The sequence below is a fragment of the Hyla sarda genome, chromosome 4 (assembly GCF_029499605.1).
Source record: "Hyla sarda isolate aHylSar1 chromosome 4, aHylSar1.hap1, whole genome shotgun sequence".
In the NCBI taxonomy this organism is placed as follows: Eukaryota; Metazoa; Chordata; class Amphibia; order Anura; family Hylidae; genus Hyla; species Hyla sarda.
The window spans coordinates 134665705-134684208 of NC_079192.1; the positions used below are offsets into that span (position 1 = coordinate 134665705).

The 18504-nt window shown below is 42.2% G+C and overlaps 1 protein-coding gene across 3 annotated transcripts in view; it reads right to left on the minus strand.

Moving 5' to 3' along the window:
- The window catches only part of LOC130368487 (CDC42 small effector protein 2-B), a 32108-nt gene extending 15143 nt beyond the window's left edge, over positions 1-16965 (minus strand). For 2 of the 3 annotated variants that reach the window (XM_056572209.1, XM_056572206.1), the window contains exon 1: positions 16831-16965. The gene's annotated coding sequence lies outside the window, so the exon portion shown is untranslated. Of the gene's footprint in view, positions 1-16507; positions 16573-16830 lie in introns of those variants that run through there. The other variant, XM_056572207.1, reaches the window with a different exon arrangement.
- Between the last annotated feature and the right edge of the window lie 1539 nt (positions 16966-18504).

Below are 18504 nucleotides of genomic sequence, written 5' to 3' on the forward strand. Positions count from 1 at the left end.
ACTGGGAAACCTTTTCTGAAAGCCTTAAGATGTCCTGCACATACCGCTTAGCTGTTAGTGTCCCTTGCATCACTTCTGAAATGGCTCCACAGATCATCACAGCAGCATTGTGGGCAATGGCCCTCATTTACTTAGAAAATCGGGTTGTAAGTCTATGTTGCTTTCTTACCCGACTGCTTTTTTCCCCTGGTATTTATTATTATGTCGCATTATGTTTGTCGCACGTGGGTTTTGTTGGTTTTGGTTTCCAATTCCTCTGAGTTGTCGGGAAAAAATCCACAACAATTCAACAAATTTGGGTTGGAAACCTTTATAAATACGTGGGAAAGCTCAGAAATGTCGGGTTATGCCCCTTTTTCGGGTTTGGGAGAATCCACATCGGGTCCGTCGGGAAAAAATGTTGCATGGTGTCGCAAACTGGCGCACGATGTCTGCGACATGGTGCAGACAAAGATGCACCAAAAAAACCCGACAAAACAAGTCGGGTTTAGAAGAGTAAATGAGGGCCATTGTGTCCCTCCACAGCAAAAGGCAGGATTGAAGTGTTCACCACAATACCTCATACTCAAATACTTGTACATGTCTCCAGAGCAAGCAAAGTTGACAGTGCCTGGCTGTCAATGACAGAACACTTAAAAGGGTATTCCGGGCAAAAACATTTTATCCCCTATCCAAAGGACTGGAGATGTGACGTCACACCACGCCTCCTCCAATCATGACTATGAGAGGGGGCGTGACAGCCATCATGCCCCCTCCCATAGACCTGAATGGAGGGGGTATGGAGTCACATCCCCAGTCCTGGAAGTTTCTGAAACTGGAGACGCAGCCCCACATAGAATGCAGGTACTGCAGGGAGATTGCGGGGGTCCCAGCAGTGGCCCCCCGCGATCAAATATCTTATCCCCTATCCTTTGGATAGGTGATAAGATGTTTTTTACCTAGAATATCCCTTTAATGGACGCAGTGACACCAAACATCTTTCTGCTAAGTGCCTGGAAATAATCCCAGTAGAGACAGGGATGTGTAATAAAAGGTTCTACCTGTGTTTGGATGGTGGATATGAAAACTGTGAGACCTATTTGTGCTTGTTGGCAAATCAAACAATTCTCCTTACTGGTGGTTTGTTTGGACCATCCTTGGCCTGTTTGCCCCATGTGTGAATACTCTTACATAACCACTGCTAGATAACATTCTGCTTCTCTCACTGCAAGGATGTGCCCACTCAAAATCTGCCAACTGAGCAAAATGTCTTCAAGTGCACCATAAAAGAATGTCTAGCAGTCAACTATCTTTTACCAAGAAGTACACTACCCAAAAGTATCCTCTGCAAGCCTTTATACAGTAAAGTTGGGGAAGCAGTTTAACGCCCTCTTGTGGAGAGAGTAATCAAAACACACCCATAAAGCTAGGTTTACACTATGGAATTTCCATCTGGAATTCTGTTTAGGTATCTCGGATGCAGCAGAATCCCATTGCTGGTAATAGGATTCCACTGCACATTGCACATTACAGAATTTCAGCGGTGGACATTCTATCGCCAAAAGAGCGACAACTGAAAGTTTTGCACCAAACATTTTTATGTGGGTGCATTATTTATTTTATATTTTTGCCAATAAGTGTTTATGACTGATGTGCACAGTAATATTGGCATTGTTTAGGCTGGCTGCAGTATTCTTCCATCATTGCTCAGGCCCCCACCAACAAAAACACATAACACCATTTTACACCTATCTTTTTATTGAATTTTCAAAAAGTTTAAAACAAACATACAATACACCTCAGTCATACATTCAAGGCTAGAAAATAAAACTTCTTTAGATTTAAATAACCCAAGTCTTTTTCCCCAAATGAACTTTTGAATACTAAGAAAAGCCAGTCAGAGTGACACCTATAAAGCTTTAACGTTTTGATCAAAAAGTGCGCTAAGAGCCTCAATTTTTTGACCAATGTGTGCTGCTGCAATCCTCTTTTTTTGTATACTCTGTATCTGCCATGGCAGTGTGCACCCGTGTATTAGGCTGTTGTGCTGGCTATCTTTCTTTTTTCTTGTATGTACAATTCAGGGGGAAATGGCACCCTGTTTAGCTGTGCACCCCTCCCCCTTTCTCACAGGTGGAGTTTTAAATGGATCCAGCATGTCACCCAGTCAGAGGCTATATGCCCAGCAGAGGTGAGTGGATAGTTGAGCGTTAGGCTCAGAATTTGTGCTAGGGTCCCATCCTAAATGAGGCCACCTCCCCGTGGTGGATGGGGGACACGTTTTGATCAAAAAGTGCGCTAAGAGCATCAATTTTTTGACCAATGTGTGCTGCTGCAATCCTCTTTTTTTGTTTACACAGCTTTAATGTATAGCTGCCACATCTATAGATATAAAAAGGAAATATCTGCCATCTCATTGCAACATCCGCTTTATACAAAGAAGAGAAACCAAATGCTCAGACCACATTACAAGTCAGATGGTCTGCAAGCAAAGATGTATGTAGTCCAGCTCACTCCCTCAGCCCAACGCGCCAGGACCGGCGTGGGCAACACCGACTGGAACCAACAAACAGAAGCAAAATGCCCAGCGCGAGTATCAAGGAACAGGATGTTTTATTCCAATGAAAGCCAAAAAGACCAGGAGAACATGACAAGGTGACGCGTTTCGGTCCTAAAACTGGACCTTAGTCATACACTAGCATACAGCGAGTACAAACCTTATATAGGTGGCCCCTCAAGCAACGACCAGTAATCCGGCCGCGGCTGAATTGGGTCCTCCTCCTCTTTCGTGACGCGGGGGTGACAAGTAAAGCCCGGAAAAAGAAAAGGAAATGTTCTCCTGGTCTTTTTGGCTTTCATTGGAATAAAACATCCTGTTCCTTGATACTCGCGCTGGACATTTTGCTTCTGTTTGTAAGTCAGATGATCTGTATGGAAATCTGACAGTCTTATGGTTTTGATGGAATAGCTGGTAGAACCTAAGTAAACAGTAAATCACCTATTAAAAATGATATTTCCATCTCATAGGCCACGTCTGGGACCTGAACCTATTTCTATTACTAAGGTCTCTGGTGAGGATTATGAAGACAGTCTAATGGGCAGTTTTACATCACTCCCATAGATGTTAAAGGGTTATCCTAGATAGAACTTTATTTAAAAAAAAAAAAAAAAAAAAAATTATGTAATATATATATATATATATATATATATATATATATATATATATACATATACACACACACACATACATATATATACATACATACATACATACATATATATATATATATATATATATATATATATATATATATATACACACACATACATACATATATACACACATACACATATATATACACATACATATACACACACATATATATACACATACATATATACACATACACATACATATATACACATACACATACATATATACACATACACATATATATATATATATATGTATGTGTATATATGTATATATATATATATATATATATATATATATATATATATATATATATATATATTAACCCCTTAAGGACTCAGGGTTTTTCCACTTTCGTTTTTTCCTCCTTACCTTTTAAAAATCATAACCCTTTCAATTTTCCACCTAAAAATCCATATTATGGCTTATTTTTTGCGTCGCCAATTCTACTTTGCAGTGACATTAGTCATTTTACCCAAAAATGCACGGCGAAACGGAAAAAAAAAATCATTGTGCAACAAAATCGAAAAAAAAACGCCATTTTGTAAATTTTGGGGGCTTCCGTTTCTACGCAGTGCATATTTCGGTAAAAATTACCCCTTATTATTCTGGAGGTCCATACGGTTAAAATGATACCCTACTTATATAGGTTTAATTTTGTCGCACTTCTGGAAAAAAATCATAACTACATGCAGGAAAATGTATACGTTTAAAAATGTCATCCTCTGACCCCTATAACTTTTTTATTTTTCCATGTACAGGGCAGTATGAGGGCTCATTTTTTGCGCCGTGATCTTTATCGGAATGATTTTTGTTTTGATCGGACTTTTTGATCACTTTTTATTCATTTTTTTAATGGTATAAAAAGTGACCAAAATACTCTTTTTTGGACTTTGGAATTTTTTTGCGCGTACGCCATTGACCGTGCGGCTTAATTAATGATATATTTTTATAGTTCGGACATTTACGCACGCGGCGATACCACATGTTTATTTTTTTTACACTGTTTTATTTTGTTTATGGGAAAAGGGGGGTGATTCAAACTTTTATTAGGGAAGGGGTTAAATGACCTTTATTAACACTTTTTTATTTACATTTTTTTTGCAGTGTTATAGGTCCCATAGGGACCTATAACACTGCACACACTGATCTCCTCTGCTGATCACTGGCGTGTATTAACACGCCTGTGATCAGCATTATCGGCGCTTGACTGCTCCTGCCTGGATCTCAGGCACGGAGCAGTCATTCGCCGATCGGACACCGAGGAGGCAGGTAAGGGCCCTCCCGGTGTCTGGTCAGCTGTTCGGGACGCCGCGATTTCACCGCGGCGGTCCCGAACAGCCTGACTGAGCAGCCGGGTCACTTTCAGTTTCACTTTAGAAGCGGCGGTCAGCTTTGACCGCCGCTTCTAAAGGGTTAATACCGCACATCGCCGCGATCGGCGATGTGTGGTATTAGCCGCGGGTCCCGGCCGTTGATGAGCGCCAGGACCAACGCGATATGATGCAGGATTGCGGCGCGATCCCGCTTCATATTGCGGGAGCCGGCGCAGGATGTAAATATACGTCCTGCGTCGTTAAGGGGTATTCCAGGCAAAACTATATATGTATATGTATATGTATATGTATATGTATATGTATATGTATATATATATATATATATATATATATATATATATATATATATATATATATATATATATATATATATATATATATATATATATATATATATATCTCAACTGGCTCCGGAAAGTTAAACAGATTTGTAAATTACTTCTATTAAAAAATCTTAATCCTTCCAATAGTTATTAGCTTCTGAAGTTTTCTGTCTAACTGCTCAATGATGATGTCACGTCCCGGGAGCTGTGCATGATGGGAAAATATCAATAAAAATAGATAAATACCTTCTTAGTGCACCTGGGTCAGTGTGATGATAATGGAGGCTCAGTCCATATTAAGACCAATATATACGAAAAAGTTCACACTTGCACTCTCCATACTTAAGAAAGGAGGCGTGACCTCCGAAACGTCAGAAGTGTCCGGCTCTGCTTACCGCTTCGTGAGAGGAAGGTCCTTGGTTGCAGCATGCCCGTGGAAGGGTGAAAATTTGTCTGCTAAAGAGGAGTGTCAAGCGCGTCGTAATACTGCACACTGGGTGAAATAATTTGTTTTCATGCAACTATTGTTCAATGTAAGATTGATGGATTTACCATGAATGAATTTTTTCTACTATAAATCAGCATTTGAAAACTTCAATATGTTGCAAGTGTGAACTTTTTCGTATATATTGATGGGAGAATACCCCCATAGGAACTGCACAGCTCCCTGGACGTGAGTCATCAGAGAGCAGTTAGACAGAAAACAACAACTCAACTTCAGAAGCTAATAACTATTGGAAGGATTAAGATTTTTGTTATAGAAGTAATTTACAAATCTGTTTAACTTTCCAGAGCCAGTTGATATATAAAAAAAAAAAGGTTTTGGCCTGGAATACCCCTTTAATCCTGAACTTCCCTTCACAAAGCTCCCTCTGTGCCTTCGGTACCCTGTTCCCATCCTCCGATGCAGTCTTCTTCCTGGTGCTGTGGCTCAATAAGTCTACCTGACGATCTGCCATTCACTGACCAAGGTTAAAAGGGTACTCCGCCCCTAGGCATCTTATCCCCTATCCAAAGCTGCACCCGGCATTAGTTTAGAGCGTCGGGTGCAGCGCTGGAGGCTAGTGATGTCATTGGCGCGCCCCCTCAACGCAAGTCTACGGGAGGGGGAGTGATGCTCCCATAGACTTGTATTGAGGGGGCATCATGAGCAGGGTGTGACCGTGATATCACAAGCCTCCACCCCACATCGCCAGTCATCTGGCACGGAGCGAAGGTCGCTCTGTGCACCTGATGTCTGGGGTTCCGTAGTTTTTTTTATAGAAATTATACATACATACACACACACACACACACACATATACATATATACACCCACACATACAGTCAGGTCCATAAATTTTGGGCCATCAACAGAATTAAGATTTTTGGCTCTATACACCACCACAATGGATTTGAAATGAAATGAACAAGAGGTGCATTAACTCCAGATTGTCAGCTTTAATTTGAGGGTATTTACATGCAAATCAGGTGAACAATTTAAGAATTACAACAGTTTGCATATGTGCCTCCCACTTGCTAAGGGACCAAAAGAGATGGGACAATTGGCTTCTCAGCTGTTCCATGTCAGGTGTGTGTTATTCCCTTATTATCCTAATTACAATGAGCAAATAAAAAGGTCCAGAGTTCATTTCAAGAGTGCTATTAGAATTTGGAATCTGTTGCTGTCAACTCAAGATGAGATCCAAAGAGCTGTCACTATCAGTGAAGCAAGCCATCATTAGGCTGAGAGCCGAAACATTAGGCGTGGCCAAAACAACTGTTTGGAACATTCTTAAAAAGAAGGAACGCACCGGTGAGCTCAGCAACACCAAAAGACCCGTAAGACCAAGGAAAACAACTGTGGTGGATGAGCGAAGAAATCTTTCCCTGTTGAAGAAAACTCCCTTCACAACAGTTGGTCAGATGAAGAACACTCTCCAGGAGGTAGGTGTATGTGAGTCAAAGTCAACAATCAAGAGAAGACTTCACCCGAAGGGAATACAGAGGGTTCACCACAAGATGGAAACCATTGGTGAGCCTCAAAAACAGGAAGGCCAGATTAGAGTTTGCCAAACGACATCTAAAAAAGCCTTCACAGTTCTGGGAAAACATCCTATGGACAGATGAGACCAAGATCAACCTGTACCAGAGTGATGGGAAGAGAAGAGTATGGAGAAGGAAAGGAACATGATCCTAAGCATACACCTCATCAGTGAAGCATGGTGGTGGTAGTGTCATGGCATAGTGGGCATGTATGGCTGCCAATCGAACTGCTTCTCTTGTATTTATTAATGATGTGACTGCTGACAAAAGCAGCAGGATGAATTCTGAAGTGTTTATGGCAATATTATCTACTCATTCGGCAAAATGCTTCAGAACTCATTGGACAGCGCTTCACAGTGCAGATGGACAATGACCCAAAGCATACTGCAAAAGCAACCAAAGAGTTTAACCCCTTAAGGACCCAGTGTTTTTCAGTTTCTGCATTTTCATTTTTTCCTCCTTACCTTTAAAAAATCATAACTCTTTCAATTTTGCACCTAAAAATCCATATGATGGCTTATTTTTTGCGCCACCAATTCTACTTTGCAGTGACATCAGTCATTTTACCCAAAAAACTACGGTGAAACAGAAAAAAAAACACATCATTGTGAGACAAAATTGAAAAAAAACAAAAAAAAAACACCATTTTGTAACTTTTGGGGGCTTCCGTTTCTACACAGTCCATTTTTCGGTAGAAATTACACCTTCTCTTTATTGTGTAGGTCCATACGATTAAAATGAGAATCCGGGTAGAAAAAAACAGACATGGCCGCACATCCACAATTTTGTATTTTGATCTAATTGCTTCTCAGCATAATTTCAAAAACTAACAGGTTGTTAGTATACATTTTGATCAAAAGGTACAAGCCCATTCGCCACGTCAAGGCCACCTATTATGCTGAGAAGCAATTAGATCAAAATACAAAATTGTGGATGTGCACCATGTCTGTTTTTCTACACTGATTCACATTGTGCATTCTATCCCCTCTTTTTTTTTCCCCCCCACTTGGCCTGAACTCCTCCCCACCCCCTCAGCCCAACCTTATATAAGTAGCAGGTAGCTACACAAGGCCCTTTCATTTTCTAGCAGCCTCCCAGTCTGACTGGGAGTACATGGTAAGTGAGCTTTTACACCTTGTTCACACTGGTGTGGTGCTGTGCGGCGTCCGTTGCTGTCGAGGCGCCGTGTCTGTGAGGGGGTACGGCCCAGAGACTGGTATGAGTGGCATTGGGGCCGCTCTGCCAGTGGGTCGTTCCTCCTGTGGGCACAGGGGTCGCGGCGGTGATTGACGCCGCCTAGTGCTACGCCATTTTATGTTAGGGACCTACTCTTAATAGGTGGCCTTGACATGGCGAGTGGGCTTGTACCTTTTGATCAAAATGTATACTAACAACCTGTTAGTTTTTGAAACTATGCCGAGAAGCAATTCGATCAAAATACAAAATTGTGGATGTGCGGCCATGTCTGTTTTTTCTACCCTGATTCCTATACGATTAAAATGATACCCTACTTATATAGGTATGATTTTGTCGTACTTCTGGAAAAAATCATAACTACATGCAGGAAAATTTATATGTTTAAAATTGTCAACTTCTGACCCCTATAAACTTTTATTTTTCCGCGTATGGGGCGGTATGAGGGCTTATTTTTTGCGCCGTGATCTGAAGTTTTTAGCGGAAACATTTTTGCATTGTTAGGACTTATTGATCGCTTTTTATTCATGATATAAAATGACCAAAAATACGCTATTTTGGACTTTGGAATTTTTTGGCATGTACGCCATTGACCGTGCAGTTTAATTAATGATATTTTTATAATTCAGACATTTCTGCACGCGGCGATACCACATATGTTTATTTACACTTTTTATTTTTATTTTTTTATGGGAAAAGGGGGGTGATACAAACCTATTAGGGGAGGGGTTAAATGATCTTTATTCACTATTTTTCGCAATGTTATAGCTCCCATATGGGGCTATAACACTGCACACACTGATCTTTTACATTGATCACTGGTTTCTCATAGGAAACCACTGATCGATGATTCTGCCGCTTGACTGTTCATGCCTGGATCTCAGGCACTGAGCAGTCATTCGGCGATTGGACAGCATGGAGGCAGGTAGGGATCCTCCGGCTGTCTTGTAAGCTGTTCGCGATCCCGAACAGCTCCCTGAGCTAACCGGCTGTGATTTAGTTTAATTTTAGACGCGGAATTCAACTTTTAACGCCGCGTCTAAAGGGTTAATAGCGCGCCGCACTGCGATCAGCCACGGGTCCCGGCAGTGTTAGAGGCCAGCCCGACCCGCTATGACACGAGGCCAAACCGTGGCCCCGCGTTATGTATCGGGAGCGTACTCATGACTTACTGGTACGTCATGGGTCCTTAAGAGGTTAAGGGAAAGAAGTGGAATGTTATGCAATGGCCAAGTCATTGATCGGAATCCGATTGAACATTCATTTCACTTTTTGAAGACAAAACTGAAGGGAAAATGCCCCAAGAACAAGCAGGAACTGTAGAGGGTCCTGGCAGAGGATGAAAACCAGCAATGTCTGGTGATGTCTCTGCGTTCCAGACTTCAGGCTGTAATTGACTGCAAAGGATTTGCAACCAAGTATATAAAAAGTGAAAATACAATTCTATACCGTGGAACTGCCAAAAGTTACAAAAATATAGTGATAAACACATTTGGTCAACCGCCCAGCCCTATGATTATTATTCTGTCCCATTACTATTGGTCTCTTAGCAAGTGGGAGGCACATATGCAAACTGTTGTAATTCCTACACCGTTCACTTGATTTGGATGTAAATACCCTCAAATTAAAGCTGACAATCTGGAGTTAAAGCACCTCTTGTTTGCTTCATTTCAAATCCATTGTGGTGGTGTATAGAGCCAAAAATGTTAGAATTGTGCCGATGTCCCAATATTTATGGACCTGACTGTATCAAAAATGCTTATATCCCTTTAAAGCCACTTCAAACAGTTGTAATAAAGACACAAGGCTTGGCTCGACCCCAGGTGTAATGACCCAAACTGACTGCATTATACATTCCTATTAGGGATCGACAGATATTGATTTTTTAGGGCCGATACCGATAATATGTGAACTTTGAGGCCGATAACTTATACTGGAATATCGGTATAAGTTATCGGCTATTCCCCCCCCCAGGCACCGCAGAAGCCGCTGCAGATCAATGATTTAAAGCAGGCGCTTTAAATCAATGAACTGCAGCGAGATAGTTTTTTCATGACATATTCTAATTTATGTTAGTGGTAGTTTTTTGTTGATACTTGCATCATTTCTTAAAAAAATAGAAAATTTTGAATTTTTCAAACGTTGAAGCTCTCTGCTTGTAAGGAAAATAGACATTCCAAATAAATAATATATTATTGATTCACATATACAATATGTCTATGATTCCAACATAAAGTAAAGTTGACATGTTTTTACTTTTGGAAGACATCAGAGGGCTTCAAAGTTCAGCAGCAATTTTCAAATTTTTCACTAAATTTTCAATTCAGTTTTGAAGTGGATTTGAAGGGCCTTCATATTAGAAATACCCCATAAATGACCCCATTATAAAAATTGCACCCCTCTAAGTATTCAAAATTACATTCCGAAAGTTTAACCCTTTAGGTGTTTCACAGGAATAGCAGCAAAGTGAAGGAGAAAATTCAAAATCTTCATTTTTTACACTCGCATGTTCTTGTAGACCCAGTTTTTGAATTTTTACAAGGGGTAATAGGAGAAAAAGTCCCCCAAAATTTGAAACCCAATTTCTCTCAAGTAAGGAAATACCTCAGATGTGTATGTCAAGTGTTCGGCGGGCGCAGTAGAGGGCTCAGAAGGGAAGGAGCAACAATGGGATTTTGGAGAGTGAGTTTTTCTGAAATGGTTTTTGAGGGGCATGTCGCATTTAGGAAGCCCCTATGGTGAAATAAAACAGCGAAAAAAAAAAACACATGGCATACTATCTTGTAAACTTCACCCCTCAAGGAACGTAACAAGGGGTCCAGTGAGCCTTAACACACCACAGGTGTTTGACGAATTTTTGTTAAAGTCGGATGTGTAAATGAAAAAAAAAAAAAAATCTTTTTCACCAAAATGCTGGTTTTTCCCCAAATTTGACATTTTTACAAGGGGTAATAGAAAATGCCCCCCAAAATGTGTAACCATTTCTTCTGAGTATGGAAATACCCCATGTGTGGACGTCAAGTACACTGGTGGCGCACTACAATGCTCAGAAGAGAAGGACCGCCATTGTGCTTTTGGAGACAGAATTTGTTTGGAATGGAAGTCAGGGGCCATGTGTGTTTACAAATCCCCCCCCCCCCCCCCCCCGTGGTGCCAGAACACGCCCCCCCCCCCATATTGGAAACTAAACACCTCACAGAATTTAATAAGTGGTGCAATGAGCATTTACACCCCACTGGCATTTGACAGATCTTTGGAACAGTGGGCTGTGCAAATGAAAAATTACATTTAGTTTCTAAAATGGGGTCACATGTGGGGGGGGTCCATTGTTTTTGCACTATGGGGGCTTTGTAAACACACGTAGCCTTGAATTCCGGACAAATTTTCTCTCCAAAATCCCAATGGCGCTCCTTCTCTTCTGAGCATTATAGTTCACCCGCAGAGCACTTTACATCCACATATGGGGTATGTTGTTACTCAGAAGAAATGGGGTTACAAATTTTGTTTAGTTTTTTCCTATTTTCCCTTGTGAAAATGAAAAATTTAGGGTAACACCAGCATTTTAGTGAAAAAAAAAAATTTTCTTCTTTATTATCCCATTCAACTTTAACGAAAATTCATCAAACACCTGTGGGGTGTTAAGACACACTATACCCCTTGTTACGTTCCGTGAGGGGTGTAGTTTCCAAAATGGGGTCACATGTGGGTATTTATTTTTTGTGTTTATGTCAGAACCGCTGTAAAATCGGCCACCCCTGTGCAAATCACCAATTTAGGCCTCAAATGTACATAGTGCGCTCTCACTCCTGAGCCTTGTTGTGCGCCCGCAGAGCATTTTACGCCCACATATGGGGTATTTCCGTACTCAGGAGAAATTGCGTTACAAATTTTGGGGATTTTTTTTCCCTTTTACCTCTTGTGAAAATAAAAAGTATGGGGCAACACCAGCATGTATATGTAAATTGTTTATTTTTTTACACTAACAGGCTGGTGTAGACCCCAACTTTTCCTTTTTATAAAGGGTAAAAGGAGAAAAAGACCCCCAAAATTTGTAGTGTAATTTCTCCCGAGTACGGAAATTTCCCATATGTGGCCCTAAACTGTTTCCTTGAAATACGACAGGGCTCCAAAATGAGAGAGCGCCACGCGCATTTGAGGACTAAATTAGGGGTGGACATAGGGGTATTCTACGCCAGTGATTCCCAAACAGGGTGCCTCCAGCTGTTGCTAAACCTCCCAGCATGCCTGGACAGTCAGTGGCTGTCTGGAAATGCTGGGAGCTGTTTTGCAACAGCTGGAGGCTCCATTTTGGAAACCCTGTCGTACGATACGTTTTCATTTTTATTGGGGGGGGGGGGGCAGTGTAAGGGGGGTGCATATGTAGTGTTTTGCCCTTTATTATGTGTTAGAGTAGTGTAGTGTTTTTAGGGTACATTCGCACTGGCGGCGGTTTACGGTGAGTTTCCCACTAGGAGTTTGCGCTGTGGTGGAAAACCTCCAGCTGTTTCAAAACTACAACTTCCAGCATGCACTGACAAACCGTGCTTGCTGGGAGTTGTAGTTTTGCAACAGCTGGAGGTACACTGTACCTCCAGCTGTTGCAAAACTACAACTCAACTGATTTCCGATGGGCATGCTGTGAGATGTAGTTATGCAACAGCTGGAGGTACGCAACTACAACTCCCAGCATGCTGAGACAGCTGTTTGGGCATGCTGGGAGTTGTAGTTTTGCAAGATTTGAAGGGCCATGGTTTAGAAACCACTACACAGTGATCTCCAAACTGTGGCCCTCCAGATGTTGCAAAACTACAAATGCCAGCATGCCCAGACAGCAAACAGCTGTCTGGGCATGCTGGGAGTTGTTTTGCAACATCTGGAGGGCTACAGTTTAGAGACCACTATATAGTGGTCTCAAACTGTAGCCCTCCAGATGTTGATAGGCAACTCACCGGCTTCCATAGGATCCAGGGAGCCGTATCGCCGTCCCCTTCTGCCACCGATGCCCGCCGCCAATGGGTAAGTGGATCTTCGGCGCCGGTCCCCTTCGGTTTCCCCATTCTGCCCCGCCAATTGTGGGTGGGCAGAACGGGGAAGCAGAAACTTAACCCCCCCGCCCCCGATCTGCTATTGGTCATCGCTTCTAGATGACCAATAGCAGGGATAGGAGGGGTGGCACCCCTGCCACCTCACTCCTATCCCTTCAGGGGGATCGTGGGTGTCTAGGACAACCCCGATCCCCCTTTTTTTCAGGGTCAACGTAGACATGTAGGACCCGGAATAGCCGCAAATCGCCGGTGTGAATTCACCGGTGATTTGCAGCGATCGCCGACATGGGGGGGGGGTATCTCAGGACCCCCCTGGGCATTGGCATGGGATGCCTGCTGAATGATATCAGCAGTAACCCTGGTCCGGTCCCCGCCCAGTGTGGTACGACCTCCGTCCTTAAGTACCAGGACACGAGGGCATATCCATAAAGGGGTTGTGCGCTGCCCTGCCTTTCGGAGCTCCGCTTGCAGCGTCCGGAAGTTCATTACTCCAAACGCTGTGTGCGGGCTTCCGTGTTCGCGGCCGCCCCCTCGTGACGTCACACCCGGCCCCTCAACCAAAGTCTATGGGAAGGGTGCGTGTCGTGACAGCGGTCGCGCCCCCTTCCAATAGACTTTCGTTGAGGGGGCGGGCGTGACGTCACGAGGGGCCGGGCGCCAACATGGAAGCCCGCACACAGCGTTCGGAGTAATGAACTTCCGGACGCTGCGAGCGGAGCTCCGAAAGGCAGGGCAGCGCACATCCCCTTTAAGGACCAGGCCAATTTTATTTTAGCATTTTTGTTTTTTTTACTCCTTTCCTTCTAAAAACTCATTTTCATCCACAGACCCATATGAGGGCTTGTCTTTTGCGTCGCCAATTTTACTTTGTAATGACATCACTCATTTTACCATAAAATGTACGGCACAACAAAAAATTATTATTTATGTGGGGAAATTGAAAAGAAAAATGCAACTTAGCAAATTTTGGAAGGTTTTGTTTTCGCGCTGTACACTTTACAGTAAAAATGACATGTTTTCTTTATTCTCTGGGTCAATACAATTAAAATGATACCCATGTTATATGCTTTTTTTTTTTTTAAATAATTGTACTGCTTAAAAAAAAAATCTCAAACTATTTAAAAAAATTTAGCATGTTTGAAATTGCCCTATTTTGACCACCTATAAACTCATATTTTTCCATATACGGGGTGGTATGAGGGCTCATTTTTTGCGCCGTGATCTGTAGTTTTTATTGGTACCACTTTTTCTTATATTTTACCAAAAGCTCAATGGCACTCTCTTCTGAGCCCTGTAGTGCGCCCGAAGAGCACTTTACATCCACATAAGGGGTATTTCCATACTCAGAAGAAATGTAAAAAAAAAAAATGTGGGGGCTTTCTCCAGTTACCCCTTGTGAATGAAAAATTTGGGGTAACAACTCAGGTGTTAAGGCTCACTATACCTCTTGTTAAGTTTCTTGAGGGGTGTAGTTTCCCAAATAGTATGCCATGTGAGATTTTTTTTTTTTTCCCCCCTGTCCTGGCACCATGGGGGCTTCCTAAATGACACATTCCCCCCAAAAACCATTTCAGCAAAATTCCCTCCCCAGAAGCCTAATGTCCCTCCTTCCCTTCTGAGCCCTCTAGTGCACCCACAGAGCACTTAACATCCACATTTGAGGTATTTCCTTACTCGAGAGAAGTGGAGTTACAAATTATTGGGGGCATTTTTTCCTATTACCCCTTGTGAAAATGAAAAATTTGGGGTAACACCAGCAATTTAGTAAATAAAAAAAACACTTTAACAAAAGTATGTCAATCACCTGCTGTTCTGGCACCATGGGGGTGGAATTCCTAAATGCGACATGCCCCCAAAAAACATTTCAGCAAAATACTCTCTCCACATGCCCAATGACGCTCCTTCTGTTCCGACACTTGTAGTGCGCCAGCAGATCACTTTACATCCACATATGAGGTATTTCCTTACTCGGGAAAAATTGGAACTCAACTTTGGGGGGTCTTTTTCCCATATTACCCCATGTGAAAATGAAAAATTTGAGGATACACCAGCATTTTCATGTTAAAAATCTGATTTTTCATTTTCACATCACACTTTACCCCTTGTTACGTTCCTTGAGGGGTGTAGTTTTCCAAATAGCATGCCATGTTGGTTTTCTTTTGCTGTTCTGGCACCATGGGGGCTTCCTAAATGGAACATGCCCCCCAAAAACCATGACAGCAAAATTTGTTCTCCAAAATCCCACAGTTGCACTTTCCCTCTTGAGCCATGTTGTGAGCCCGCAGAGGACTTTATGTCAACATAGAAGGTATTTCCATACTCGAGAGAAATTGGGTTAAAAAAAAAATTCTCTCCTTATACAACTTTTAAAAATGAGAAAAAAAAAAAAAAAAAAGGGGGGCTACAAGAACATGTTAGTGTAAAAAAAAAATTTAGATTTTTATTTTTCTCCTCCACTATGCTGTGAAACACCTAAAAGGGTTAAAGGAGTACTCCACCCCTAGACATCTTATCCCCTATCCAAAGGATAGGGGATAAGATGTCTGATCGTGGGGGTCCCACTGCTGGGGACCCCCGCAATATAGCATGCGGCACCCACCTGTTTCCGGAAGCGCTGGAGGGTCTGGGTCCGGACCACCGGAACGGAAGTCCGTGACGTCACGACTCTGCCCCCGTGTGACACCATGCCCCGTCCCCTCAATGCAAGTCTATGGGAGGGGGCGTGGCGGCTTACGAAGCAGAAACAGGTGGGTGCCGCATGCTATATTGCGGGGGGTCCCCAGCGGCAGGACCCCCGCGATCAGACCTCTTATCCCCTATCCTTTGGATAGGGGATAAGATGTCTAGGGGTGGAGTACCCCTTTAACAAACTTTCTGAATACCTTGAGGGGTGCAGTTTCTATAATGCGGTATTTCTCACAGATATGTGTAGTTCCTGAGCTGTGTAATGGCAGCCCTGCTCCCTGGCCAAATTATCTGATGGGGGTTCCCATATCTGAGACAATTCATAAATCCCTCGGACCCCTTACATGGCACGGTCAGAGCAGTCCAAGGATCCCTTGATAGAGCAATACCAGCAGGATGCTGTTGCCAGCAGTGCCAGGCTGCAAATAGAACAGCAGGGGGCACCATTCCTAAAATGAGACCTTGGCAATGCTGGCACCCTTTTGTGAATACCATGTAATATCAGGTCCATCCCTAGATCAGTATTTCCCAATCACCTCCAGCTGCTGTAGAACTACAGCTCCCAGTATGCCTAGACAGCCAAAGGGAGTTGTAGTTTAACAACAGCTGGAGGCACCTTGGTCGGGAAACACTGCCCTAAAAGGATAAGGGGGCTCATTTTGTTTTTTGATGCACTGTGTGCTCCTCTGGTGTGTTGAGCCTTACCTGCAAACACAGGGTCATACTCTCTACATGCACAAACCACGTGACCTAAATCCATCTCCTATGCAGATATAGCAGTATAATGCACTACAATAACCAGCAGTACTAGACCACAGCATTGCACGTTGGCGTTTAAGAGATCATAAATATAGTGTCCATTAACATGAAAGTTTTATAGAGTTCCTGAAAAGGAGAAGCAATATCGACCTCACTACGAGCCAAACGCATATTATACTCGAGTGCACAGTGTGGTTAACCAGTTATTCATAGCCAGTCCTCCCCCGCCCCAATACACATGGTCCCGTCCATCCTCTCAGAATACTCACACAGGACGGTATCAGCTCCTCAGCCCTCACTGCAGCACTACCGCCAGAGCGTCTGCAACAATCTCCATAACCACGCCCCCGGGGCGGAGCTAGGCGCCCTCGGCCGCTTGTATGTTCTGATCACCCACAGGTGCAGCTAGTGTGGAGAGATCGGTGCGCGGGATCTGCATAAAAACCGCATATATATATATATATATATATATATACATATATTCTCCTTGGGGTATGTTCACACCAACTGAATATACTGCGGATTTCATGCTTTAGATTTTATGTTTTGGACTAGACACAAGTATACTAACTTATATAAGGGGACGGAGTAACTTATTTCGGGACCTATGTGCACACTCAAAAGCGTGATCTGCTGCATTGTCCTGTCAATTTAACCCCTTAAGGACTCAGGGTTTTTCCGTTTTTGCATTTTCATTTTTTCCTCATCACCTTCTAAAAATCATAACCCTTTCAATTTTCCACCTAAAAATCCATATTATGGCTTATTTTTTGCGCCACCAATTCTACTTTGCAGTGACATTAGTCATTTTACCCAAAAATCCACGGCGAAACAGAAAAAATTAATTGTGTGACAAAATTGAAGAAAAAACGCCATTTTGTAACTTTTGGGGGCTTCCGTTTCTACGCAGTGCATTTTTTGGTAAAAATAACACCTTATCTTTATTCTGTAGGTCCATACGGTTAAAATGATCCCCTACTTATATAGGTTTGATTTTGTCATACTTCTGAAATAAAATCATAACTACATGCAGGAAAATTTTTAAGTTAATTCTCATCTTCTGACCCCTATTACTTTTTTATTCTTCCGCGTACGGGCCGGTATGAGGCTGGGTTTCAACTTGTTTTTTTTTTTTTTTTTACAAAAACGCCAATAAAAACGCCCATTCTGCCGCATGGCTTTTTTTTTTTTGAAAAAACGCTGCAGCCAGATGTTAGCTGCAAGTCAATAGTAAACTGCAAACTGCCAAATCCACTTGGTGTTTTTCAGTTTGGCGTTTTTTTAAATCCTTTTGCCGTTTTTGGGCTCTTTGGCAGTTTTTAAAAAACAACCTCTTGTTGAGACTGCCGTTTTTTCGGGAAAATCTTGGCATTTTTCTTCCATAGAAGTATATGGGAGTGAAAAAACGCCAAGAAAAACATCATGTGGGTTTTAACTTTGGCGTTTTTTTTCAGGCGGTTTTTATTCTCTTTTGGACTTTAGCGATCCAAAAAAGAGATGGAGATACCTTTTTTATTAAAATTTAGTAGGGTACCATTAAAAAATAATAACAGTAGTGATGGAAAAAATAGTTTTTAACGAAATTTATCTTTTTTCTAACAAAATTGTTATTAATTTTTAAACAGTGAGCAATTTATGTGGGCAGGCAGGGCACTAAAAATGTAGCCGACAATAATAAAAATGTAGTGTGTGTGTGTGTTTTTTACTTTTTATTTTTTTTTACATTTTTTAGGTAGTACTACTACTCCCAGCATGGAACACACTGTCCCATGATAAGAGTAGTAGTTACCTGTACTAATTGACAGATCGCCGGGGTTCGTTGTGATCCTCCTATATAATGTATAGATGCGGCGGCCGCTCTCCTATGGTCCCTGCACTGCCGTATATATACACATATTCATATTTCCCACACAGAGCTGTGATTGGTCAGATGGTTCCAGCCA